The sequence below is a fragment of the Meriones unguiculatus genome, chromosome X (assembly GCF_030254825.1).
Source record: "Meriones unguiculatus strain TT.TT164.6M chromosome X, Bangor_MerUng_6.1, whole genome shotgun sequence".
In the NCBI taxonomy this organism is placed as follows: domain Eukaryota; kingdom Metazoa; phylum Chordata; class Mammalia; order Rodentia; family Muridae; genus Meriones; species Meriones unguiculatus.
In genome coordinates this window covers 153,078,879-153,091,500 of record NC_083369.1, presented here as the reverse complement: position 1 = coordinate 153,091,500, position 12,622 = coordinate 153,078,879, and the positions used below count along the sequence as shown (strand labels likewise).

The window sequence follows — 12,622 nt, the reverse complement described above, 5'->3', positions numbered from 1 at the left end:
TCTAGTACTATAGGAAAAGCCACATTTTAAGTGAACTGTATTTAGTAAATCCGTTAATATTCAAAACAACCCAATGATTAAAAGTACTATGTAGCCTCATTTCATAACTGAGGATAAAGTGAAATAAACCATGTCAATTTTAGAAACCTACTGATTGAAAATTCCAAGCCAGCATAAGTGCTGCAAATTAAATTCAAGAAGCCTGCTCCAGCAAGAGTCCTGGCCCCACATGAAAGATTTAGGGACATTGAGAATTCTGGGAGTCATGCCATATCTATCCTCATCTATTTTTTATCTGCTTTAAGGCAGAAGAAAAAGAGAATGAATCATGTAAGGTGCACAACTTCTAAAAGTACCATGAGGTCTTGCATGGAATTTTCTCATTCAACATTTGTAACATTGGTTATATACCACCATTTTTAAAAGTCAAACTTTTACAGAGATGGTATCATTTGTTCCAAATTGGTAGACTCATGCTAAATCCATGCAAATTAAAATCCTATACATGTTTTCATCACATAAAATATCCAAAAGTTCTTCACAATTTTAAATCTATTAAGAGCCTTTGATTATTATGCTCTTGTAAAACATTTTAGAAAATTTTGTAAATGTGAAAATGTAAACAAGTTGATTCATTATTAAATTTAAAAATCACAGAGGGAATGGAGGTGTAGCTTAGTGGTACAATATTTGCCTAACATATACAATGCACTAGGCCAGTTCAACCTTTACATAGCTATGACCCTTTAATACAGTTCCTTATGTTGTGGTGACACCCCAACCATGGGCTTTTTATTCCCACTTAAAGCACTCCTTCCTAGGCCCACAGTCTATATTTGGTAACTACCTGCAACTATTCCACCTCAGAAATACTAAATTCTAACCAGGCCTGTCCTACAACAGAATATATTACTTAAATATGACTTAGTTCACTTACATTTGAATATGGGAATGGTGGTAACAGAATCAAGATGTCACTTGGTCTATAACACAGCTTTTCTCAATACTATGATAAATGTTAAAAGGTTAGCAATATGGAAAGCCCTTAAACAGAAAGATCTGATATTTTAACAGAAGCATATCTCAAAGGACACAGTATGCCACTATGTTAAGCCATCAGGGCAACAAGGCAAGGGACAGAGGTTAGAGGTTTTAAGAAGGTTTCCTATATGAGTAGAGATTCACCCATTCACTTCCACCACATACGTCCAGCAGTTTGGGAAGTTAACAGAATCAGAATTGGCATTAGAAAATTACCCACAATCCCATAGGATATGACGTTTATCAACTAGAGTTCCAAATGTAGTTTTCTTTGCCTTTACTTAGAATTCATTAATTCAAAAGTTACTGAGATCAATACTTTCTCCCTTTCCCTGAGGCTATTTCAAATGTTATGCAATGAAGATTGTTTTATTAAGTTGGGTAGGGTGGTTTACATCTACAATCTCAGCACTTGGGAGTTAGAAGCAGAAAATTAGGAATTCAAAGTTGCTTTCAGCTAAACATAGTGACTTCAAGGACAGCCTGGGCTACAGGAGACCCTATCACAGTGGTTCTCAACCTTCCTACTTCGGAGACATTTTAACAGAGTTCTTCATGTTGTGGTGAACCCCAACCATAAAATTATTTCATTGCTGCTTTGTAACCATATTTTTGTTACATTTATGAATCATAATGTAAATATACATGTTATGTAATATGTGACTCCTGTGAAAGTTTCATTTGACCCCCAAAGAGGTTGTGACTCACAGTTTGAGAGCTGCTGCCTTATCAAAAAGAACAAAGGAGAAAGGTGATTAGAGAGCGCAAAGAAAATGAAAAAGGGTGGAAAGTGCCTAGATTATTTTGTCAAGGTGGGCCTGGTAGTGTTGACCTGTTACTCAGTACACACAGTGTACTGATGGAGGCAGCTTGCAAAATGAATGACTACATGGGCAACTTATATAGACCCCGTCTAAAAATATTAAAACAGGCTAGGAATGTAGCACAGCATTAAGCCATTTAGCCAGAATGCATTGAAATGCTACTTAAAAAATAAAAATCACATTCTGCATTCTACCCTGGAGTTTTTGCCTCTCTCCTAAATGATTTTTTAAATCTGTGTTCGTTACAGTTCTTGGTATTATAAAGTTCTATAGTTTGCCTAAGACACAATGCCATGTATCCACACTACAGTACCACAAGCACACAAGATATTTTTACTGTCTGAAAATACCCTCTATGCTTAGTCTATTTGATCCCATTCCTTGGACAATCACACTTTTTCACTGCCTCTACTCTTTTACCCTTTCTACTTAGTCCTTTTAGACAGGTTGCCTTCACTTAGGAATACGGAGTTCAAATTCGACATGTCTGCATGATGACCTGATGGCGCACTACATTGTTCCTTGATAACATCCCATTACATCAAACTTCTTGGGTCTCTTGATCCCATCTGTCACCAATTACTGAAAGATATCTTGGTTGCTACCATTTTAAAGATCATCAGTAAATTTGGTACAAATATTGACCAGCAGAGAAGGTTTAGGTATTCAGATGAGCTAGGTAAATATTTGGGTATACTGCTAACGGGAAGTAGGATGAACACATCGTTTGTTGTATTAGTACAGCCAACCATATCCAAAGTGGCTATACCATTGTGCATCCCCACTAACAATAATTTGAGGTTTTGTTGTTAGGTAGCCACACCAACACCTGGCAAACTCTCAGGTTATGGTTAAAATTTAGGATTCTAACATGTGTATTCCTTGTTTGGAGTTTTGGGATTGTTATGTTTTTTAAAGAGGCTTTTCATTTCAATTAATTAGGTGTCAAGAACACCTTCAAGAAGAATCTAAGGCTGAAGTGTCAGACATGTGCAATGCTAGTACAAATACCAGTGGGGACTCACCAAGGCTTGCATCTCATTAGAACTGTGACTGCTGTGTTGTTACAAAGTTCCACACTCCTAAGTAATTATCCCAGCCTCACCCTCCCAGGGTCCTGTTATTTCTAATGCACAGTTGTATGGAAAACAAGGTTTTCTCCACAATGCATTTGTGGCATTGCAACAGAAATGCCTGTTGTCTTCTTATAGAACACACTATCTAAAGACTTCACTTTTACAGGTTATCTAATTTTCTGAAACTTTCCTTGGGATTTTTTTTTTCTTCTTCAAGGACAAGCTTAACGGAGAATCTCTTAAAAGGCCTCAAATGCCCTTGATTTCCTTCATAAGCCTATACTTCCACCACCCTTACCAGCAAAGCCGTATCCATGGCCTTTCATCAGTATCACAAACCACTTACAATTCTACTACCCTAGCAGTCAATGTGGTAAAAGATCACTGCCACAAATTCATCACCTGGTCTTTCTCAGTGTCACCTACTTTATGTTCAGAAATCTTCAGTCAACGTGTTTCAGTTATTCTAAAACGATCATCCACTTCATATTCATTCATGTTAAGCTTTTGAAGCTTGCTGAGTTTATTTAATGAAGAAAATGAGAGGCCATTAGATGTAGTCAAAGTCAGTTCTCCACTCTGCTATTCCAATGTGATCCATGTCCACACCAGCCTGCCTCCCATGGTCTATTTCTCCTCTCCAGGACCTACTACCTGTGTTCTGCAAAGACTGCTACTGGTCTTTACCTCATCAGCGCTCAAACAAAATATCTTTAGCAAAATCTTCTTCAATTTTACCTCACCCTTTGAGAACACAAAGTCCCCACAATTTATTCACTTTTATCACTAGTTCTGTGCCTCTGTGTGATAAACAATTGTCCCTGTTAGTATTGTATTCAGGTTGGTATTGAGTAACAAATTTACCTTTACCTAAAATCATAGTCTCATACCAATTTGAACATCACTTCAGTTTTACTTACAAACTGAATGAAGACTGATGCAGAACTAATACAACTGTTGTCACATTACTTTCAAAAGTCTTGATCGTGGGATTTCTATCTACCCTGATGATATCAGAATCTAGCCCTCAGCTAAAATGTAACCAAATATTGGCCATTAAAAACAGAGATGTTTTTCCCTTACCTTATAAAGATAATCTTGCTATGTTCCTCAAGAGTGCCCTCTCTGCCACATCATCTCTACTTGGAACCTCCACTTATCCTTTCAACTCCTGACAGCTGGGTTTTATTTCCATCATGAAATACAGACTGCCATCCCTAAGGCTACAATGGTCTTATTACAAAACCAGTGATCAATTTTCCAGGTCTATCCACTACACACTACAGTATCCACTGTATACGGGACCTCTTCCTCCTTTCTAATTTCCACAGCTCAGGTCCCATGACACTGCTCTCCTTTCCACCCAGGTACCTCAAAACAGTTTCTTCTTGTGCCTGCATCTGCCTGTTAATGACCCATTAATGTTCTGCCTCTGCCATAGCTCTCTCCCTCCATACAGTAAAACACTGTCAGTTCACCTACCTCCTCAGGATAAGTCCCAAACAGTGCTAACAGTAATCCCTCTTCGCAGGCTTCAGATGACTTAAAACCCTTCCCAGGAGGAAGGTCCTCACATTGTCCCTAATGAAGAAAGCAGGGCTCAGACTGTGTGTTACCACAAATACTCTGCATTTTATTACTACTCCCATTCTAATCTAAGCCAACACATGTGTTATGATTTTACTTGTGAACTGTCCTTCACAAGCACATGTTTAAAATTGGTCCCTGGCCGTTAGATCAATCAGGGAAGTATGTTGGAACCTTTAAGAGGTGGTATCCACTGAGTTGCAATAAATGAGGACAAAGGAAGCAGCCTCAGCGTCCTGTTGCATCCAAGAACCCCAACATGCCTTCCCCTACTATGGAGGACTGTGTAACCTTCAAAAGGATGAACAGAAATAAACCAATCCTCCTATGATGTTTCTGCAACTCATTTTCTTACAGCGTTGAGAAAAATAACTAATCCAACATGTTAGCAACCTGTGTGAAGATTACTAACTCATATAGTAATACCCGTGAAAGCTCTAGACAATAAACTGTGTAGTAGCTCAGCAGGCATCATACTTCCACAGAGCTTCAAATGAGAAGGAAAGATAAGCCAGTCATGGAGCAAAGATCTAAAATCTGCAGCTGTAGCTGAGTCTCAGCTCCAGAATTGGTACAGCTTTGTGAATTTCCATGGGTGAGTTCACTTAAAAACCCTTGATTCCAGTACAGTTACTCAGCTCCATTGTGAGGCTTTTTTTTTTTTTTCTTTCAGCATCTCCTGATTTCCATGAAAATCTCTTATTAAGATTCCAATTTCTAGGGCTTGGCATGGTGGCACACATCCTTAATCCCACCATTCAGAAAGTTGAGAGGTAGGTGGATCTCTGATATCAAAGCCAGCGTCGTCTATATAACAACTTCCAGGCCAGCCAAGGCTACACTGTGAAATCCTGTTTCAGAAACAAACAAAAGATTCTCATTTTCAATTATCCTCAAGGATATTATAATGCAGTGCTGACATCTTCCAAACCAATTTGATTCAAGGTTTACTTTAAGAAATCTATAGAGCTAGGTATGTAATACCTCTTTATTTTTCACATTATTCCTCATATTTCTGTGTTACCTTAAAAAAATCTCAGAAATATACATGCATTTCTCTGTCCCTTCCCACTCTCCATGTTACATTCTTTAAAGCAACAGATTCCTAAAACAATTGGCATTTTTTCCTTGTACACTTGAATCTATCTTTCAATCAATGTGTGGTCTTAAATTAAAATGAGTCAGGCACTTCCTTTTGATATCTCTTGATGATTCTCTACATCCTACAGAATAAAGTCTAAGCTTACAGATCCAACTTAGAATAACTGTTTACTCCATGCTTTTGACTTTCATACACTCTGCCCTAGACCTTTCTCTCATCTTTTAAGCTTGGCTATCGAGCTTAACTTTTCCAAGAAACAGCAGTGGTTCTCAACTGTAGGTTGAGGTCCATTGGGGGCAGGGTCAAATGACTCTTTCACAGGAGTTGCCTAAGACCATCAGAAAACAGATGCTTACACTGCAATTCATAACAGTAGTAAAATTACAGTCATGAAGTAGCAACAAAAATAATTTTATGGTTGGAGTCACCACAACATGAGGTCACAGCATTAGGAAGTATGAGGGCCAGTCTGAGTTAGAGGCTCCTATCTTCCCCCATATCATTCTAAAATTTCCCCCACTTCTTCATTTTATTTTCTTTGAACTCTGTGCAGTCAAAGATGGTATTTTAATTTTCTTTACGCCCCGAAACTGGCACCAAGTAAACATGGAGTTTACACGAAAGAATGAATGAGTTGAGTAGACAAGGTGACAAACTTAACAGAATTATCTGCCCCATACCTAGCTAGTTTTTTCTGAGTATAATTATTAAGTTCCATCAAAGCAAATTTATCAAATTTTAGCAAAGAGATCCAAGGGAAAACTCAGTTCACTTCCAATTCATTTGATTTTTTGCTTTGATACAAAATCTTAGTATGAAAGACAGGCTGGTAAAATAAAACTCTGTGTCTTCAACCTCCCACACATCCTGAGATTACAGGAACTCACCTCCATGCCCATTATAAATTTCTTGTTTTTAAAGATCTGTTAAATTACCCTTATATAGTGTGTGTGTGTGTGTGTGTGTGTGTGTGTGTGTGTGTGCAGAGTAAATGAGTTATCTTCCTCAATCACTTTTAGTCTTGTTTTATGATCTCTCCCTGAACCTGGAACTGGCTGTTCTCTGGCTAAAAACTCCCTAAGCCATACCTGGGCTCATCTGGACAACCAATCACCCCCCCCCCACACACACACACACCAAGAGTTTCAGGTGCACACTGACACAAACTGCTTTCATGTGAGTGGTGGTGATCTGAACTCTGGTCCTCATGCTTGTAGAGAAAACACTTTACCCATTAAGCCACCTTCTTATCACCCCTATAATCCTCCTTTGTCTTTCCAAGCAAACATTTCTTAAGATATTTGATCAGACTTAACAAATATATTTTTAAGTCAGTGAGATGGCTCAGTGAATAGGAGTACCACAATGACCTAAACTCCAGGCAATAGGACCCACAAGATGGAGAGAAAATAAGCATTTTAAGTTGTCCTCTGACCTCCACATGTATGTGCTTATAACACACAATAGCACATAAGCCTGCATGTAGATTCCTAATTACATTAAAAATATAATAAGGAAACAGTACAACATTTTCCGGGAATTATATTTAGTAAGGGTTGAAGACTAGTAACTGCTGCGACTTGGGGAGATTGCTCTGCAAAAACACAACTTGATGCTCTCCCAGGACTTGAGTTTGGTTTTTGGCACCGACACCATGTGGGTCACAATTGCTAGTAACTCCAGCTCCAGGGGATCCCATGCCCTCTTCTGGACACCAGGGCACATGCACTCAGGCATGCATACCCGACACCCACACATAAAAAGAATAAAGATGCTACAATTAAAAGGTGCACTTCACCATTTCACCACTTCTTCAGGCTCCCACGTTCCAATTCTCTGTCATCTGTTCAAAGCACTGCAAGGCAGGACTACCAAAGTGTCCCAAATTTTCTGAAGCATTACTGAATTTCCTTTACCTCTTCCCCTAATGAGAAATACCTTTGATGGCAACTGTCTTTCACTAAAGTGAAAATAAATCAACACAAATGAAATGAGTTATTACAATTAAAGCAGAAATCACAAAATTTGGAGACAGAAAAATTAGTTTTATTTTTGATTTTTTTAAATTTATTTATGTATAGAAGTGTTTTGCCTGCATGCATGTGGGTGCTAGAAATTAAATCCATGTCTTCTACAAGCTCAATAAGTGCCCTTACAGCTGAACCATCTCTTTAACCCCACAAAATTGTCAATCCTGGCTGACTTACACAAGATTGTGAAAATCTAACCTTCAGGTGCTCCCACTTGCCAAATCTACTTGTGTCAGATCTGTTTGTGTCTCTTTAAAGAGTCCTGATAGTGTGTGTGTGCATGCTTCCACTCATCTGAAAGAGAGAGTGGATCTGTAATTGAAGCATTTATGCTAACTGAACCCAATGTCATATTCATTAAATGATTCTTTAATATTCATCAAAAATAAAATAAAGTTATTATAATCAATTCTAAACCTGTTACTTTAGAAATTAATCAACTGACAATTTTTTAAGAGGGCTAGTCTTGAGTGTTTCAATAATAGCTTGTTACATAAAATGCCTCAAAAATTTATCATAAGACCAGCAAGGTGGCTCAATGGGTAAGGACACCTGCCAACAAGTCTGATGACCTGAATTAGATCCCTATAATTCACATGGAGGAAAGAGGGAATCCACTCCCACAAGTTGTCATCTGAGCTCCACAACTGTACCATGTCAAACTGATAGGAGCAAACACCCACACACATGTACACAGTTAAAAGAAAAAAAAATAACACACTATTCCACATATACCATAACTCTCCTGCAATTCAATCCATTTTTATCTAGGTATTTGTCATTTTTAACATGGAACCTTCCCATCTCTGAAGATACTGCTTCCAATTCCAATTCTAAATTGGATCAGCATTTCCAGTTTAGAAGAAAATTTTAAACACAGAATGTGTGCAGACCAAAATCAATATCATCATTTTTGGAAAACAAGTTTGATCAATCTTTTACAGTTTTGTAATACAGAAAAATGCAAAGAGTAATATTTCACGTTAAAAAAGCAATGCAGCACAAGGATACATCACATAAAACATCTACTCTTGCTTGTGAATTTTACATTTTATTTATTAATCTACATTTCCTTTTTGCTCTTGAGTTAAAGTTGTCCAGTGCATTTGGTGTCCTTCAAAAGACAAACAAATAACCAAAAAAAAAAAAAAAGCAACACCAGAAAAGACACAGACTTTAAAATAGCAAGACTCCATGAAGGTTTAGAAGAGAGACACTGTCTTTGTAACATGGGAAAAGGAGAGACAAAGGAAATAAAAACTGGAGAAAAGAATGACAACCACTCTGTTCTTCCAAAACTAATGGTTCATGTTTATCAAACAAGAATGTTTCCAGAAAGTGAATATCAGTGTTACACAACAGAAAGTAAGAAAAAGGCCACAGGAAAACTGTGACATTCAAAGCCCAACCACGTAAGCATGCATTTGTCTCTGGCCTAGATGATTAATTTTACATAAAAGAAGTAAATACAACCAATCAAGGAATGTTACAATGCCACATTAGCCACAATCATGAGAGCTAAGCTCCCACAGAAATTTTCTTACTGACCATCCAGGTCAAATACCACAGCACTCAGAAGACTCTGATGTCCACTCTCCTAACCGAGCTAATACCACCAGTGACTGCTGGGATTCACAAAAGCTGGGATTCTTTGCTCACTAACCTCCCCTACACAATCTCTGCCTTTAAATGTAAAATGAAGTTCTGTCAAATCTAACAAAAGCATTCTGGCAGCCAAAACAGAAATGAACATAGCATAGCACTTACTGTTCACACCAATTTAAAACCAAAATTAAGTAATAATCCACAAGGAAATCAACAAAATGTCCTAACTAAAGGGGAAAAAACCCTTTGGTATTTTGAAAATTTCAGACACTTATATAGAGGAATATAATGGAATATAAAGGAATATAATGTTCGAAATAGTAAGTACTTCTTTGGATCTATGACAACAAGAAGAAATGTAAGAAGGCCCATCTTTGGGTAGATTCTTTACAACCAAATCATTCAGCAGATTTCTGTTGCCATACTCATTTAAACAGTAGCTGATTTTTCAAGGTTCTTCTCAAACCCCAGTTGTTCATTCTTTCTGAATCTTGCCACAGGTTTGTATACTCTACCTACATATCGCTAGGATCTGAAGACCCCCCCCCCCCTTCCTTTATAGCCAATCAAAAAGAGCCTGCTTAGAATGTAAACACTCCTCTGCTTTAGATTCAGAGCCACCGGGATGTGTATCAAAAATGATAGCACTGCATTGTTTTTTGACTGTTCCACAAAAGTAAACATGATGAAGGCATTTAATCTTAGGTACAATTCAACCCTGCCCCTGTCATTTATAATTTTCTATACAACTGAATTGTTTAAAGCTTTGTTATAACCTCGGAAAAGTGAGGATGGGAAGGAGCAGAAGCCTAAGGTGGCTAAGTATGTTAGCTGAGGGGCAAAATATAAGCCAATTTTCTTCAAAAGGCTAATTGGTATCTTTGAAAACCCTTGTTTTCAACAAAACTTCATGTAACACCACCTGGAAACACAGGACATTTCCAATTTGGGATAGAGGAGGGGGCAGTTCTGCTCCCTGAAGAAAACAGGGAATACAGAGGTTCCCCTCTCACTCTCCCAGTTGCACTCAGTAAGATACAATGATGGCCAGCTTGGGTCCCTTCTCATTTTCTACTCCTACACAATCTCAGGCATAATTTGGGACAAATAACACACTGATTAGGCCTCTCTGTCCCTCCAGTGTATCTTGGGTCTCGATTAATTAGAAACTGTACCTCGGAATCCTGTCTCGCACCCACCACTGCATAAGAGGAGATAACCTCACCTTCGCTACCTGGAGAACAATGTAACCCAACTCTGGCCAGTAGATTTATCTCAGGGAAATAGGAAGGGGCAGTGTATCCCGTCATCCTGGATTCCCTCAAACCATCCCACTCTGGGCCTAAGAAGCCAAGCTCCTTCCCTAGCCCAGAGCCTCACCCAGCACTGTCTGATCTCTAAGTGAGACCTGGAATCCCATACCTCTGTAGTGCACCCTCAGGTTGTTCTGTGAGATGCCAATGTAGCTGAACTTGTCCTTCAGGCTCCAGGACCTGGGCAGTGAAGTCTTCTGCTCATCCATGGCCAGGTATAGGCTCTTCAAACGCTCTGTGGCTCCTGCTCATAAAGAGGTCTCCAAACTCCTCGAGGTCTCCAAGGCTGGGACCTGAACACCTGCAGCTGATCCCGGAATGCCTGCGGCCCAGCCAGGGACATGGCCAGGCCAGGTGGAGCTCTGGCGGGGTTGGCCCCTGAGGCGGTGCACAGGGGCGGCATGGGTGGCGGCAGATGGGGCAGGATGGAGGCCACCTCAGTCCCTAAGCCTCCACAGGGTTTACCAGCCTGGGAGGAATCGATCCTGGAGGCCATGGGCGCGGGCAGGGCATCTCAGGAGCCAGAGGCCCCATTGTCAGCTGGTGGCAGGGGCTGCTCAGACATCCCTGCAGCGACTCAGAGAGCGACTCCTCCATTAGTCACCGCTTCCTTCTGTGCTTCCCTGGGCGCTGTCACTGTGACGCCCAGAGGCGCTGTCACTGTGACGCCTAGTCTGCGCGCCCCGGAAGTCGGGGCGCAGCGGTTGAGGAGACCCGCTTTGGGTGGGCCAGGCTGCGCGAGGAACCCTCCGCCAGTCAGTGGCGGCCAGGTGACCCCGGGTGGTGGGAAGGCAAGGGGCGCTGGCGGGCGGGCCTGGGTGAGGTGGGGGAAAAGAAGCAGAGAGCCTACGAGGGGCGCTCCTCTCCCATCTGTTTCCGGCGGGCAGACAAGCTGTGGAGACGCTGCGCGGGGGTGGCGCCAGCTGAGGGGGTGGAGACAGGTATGCCTGCCTGCTGGCTGTTTGGCAGCTTCTCAGGTGCAGACTCAGCCTTGCTTCTCCTAGAGCCATTCCCTTGGACTCAGCGAGCCTGCTTTGCACCCAGGGAGAGCAATTGAGCCCTGCTGGGCCACAGGGAGCGGAGCGAGGGGTTCCCCAGTGAGTCGATAAAGGACTGCAGGAAACCATTTCTGAAGAAGTCTCTCTCTTAAAACAGTTACTCTTTCGTTATTTAATTAATGAATGAGGAGTCCCTGTGAACTTCATGGAGGGAAAAGGAGCCACTTTAGGAATACCAACCAAGACAGGCACATGGTCAAAGGGCAGGAACAGGAAATGCTTGTGCATTCAAGAAGGGCTTCTGGAGATGTCTAAACATTTTAGGAGCGCATTAATTCTCATCATAGGCCTCTTTATTATTTAGAAAAAATTATGCCCATTTTTTAACATGGGAATCTTTACTTGCTTCATAGCAAACTCCCCCAAACTCAGTGACATAAGATTTATAATTAAACATATCTGTGGAGCAGGATTCTTCTGACTTTGTAACTTCTATTGCTAGAAAAACAAAACAAAACAAAACAAACATGATTAAGGTGACTCGTGTAAAAGAACGCATTTACTTAGAGGCTTACTTATAGTTGTAAAGAGTTAGTCCATGATCACCAGGACAGGAAGCATGACAGCAGACAGTTAGACCTTGTGATGGAGAAGTAGCAGAGGAGCTCACAAATTGATCTGAAAGTTGCAGGCAGAGAGCCAGAGACCTAGAGAGCAAAAGAGAGAAAGAGAAAAAGAGACAGAGATTGGGGCTGGTGTGAGTTTTTGACACCTCAAAGCCCAACACCAGAGATATGCTTCCTCCAATATGGAACCTCCTAATCCTTTTCAAACAATTCCACTAACTGGAGAACAGTTAAGTATTCAAAGATACGAGCCTATGAGACCCATTCTCATTCAAACCACCACACCTTCCCTGTGTCTTCTGCTTGAATGACCTTCTCTTGGGCATTCAAAGTGTATTGGCTGTGGCTGTGAGTCACCTTACCACTTGACTTAGGAAAGATCTGATGACAAGCTCACAGATATGGTCACTGGCAGGATTC

At 40.5% G+C, this 12,622-nt stretch overlaps 1 pseudogene; it reads right to left on the bottom strand.

Annotated features, from left to right (window-relative positions):
• Positions 1-10,787, bottom strand: part of LOC132649990 (uncharacterized) — a 150,552-nt pseudogene extending 139,765 nt beyond the window's left edge.
• Between the last annotated feature and the right edge of the window lie 1,835 nt (positions 10,788-12,622).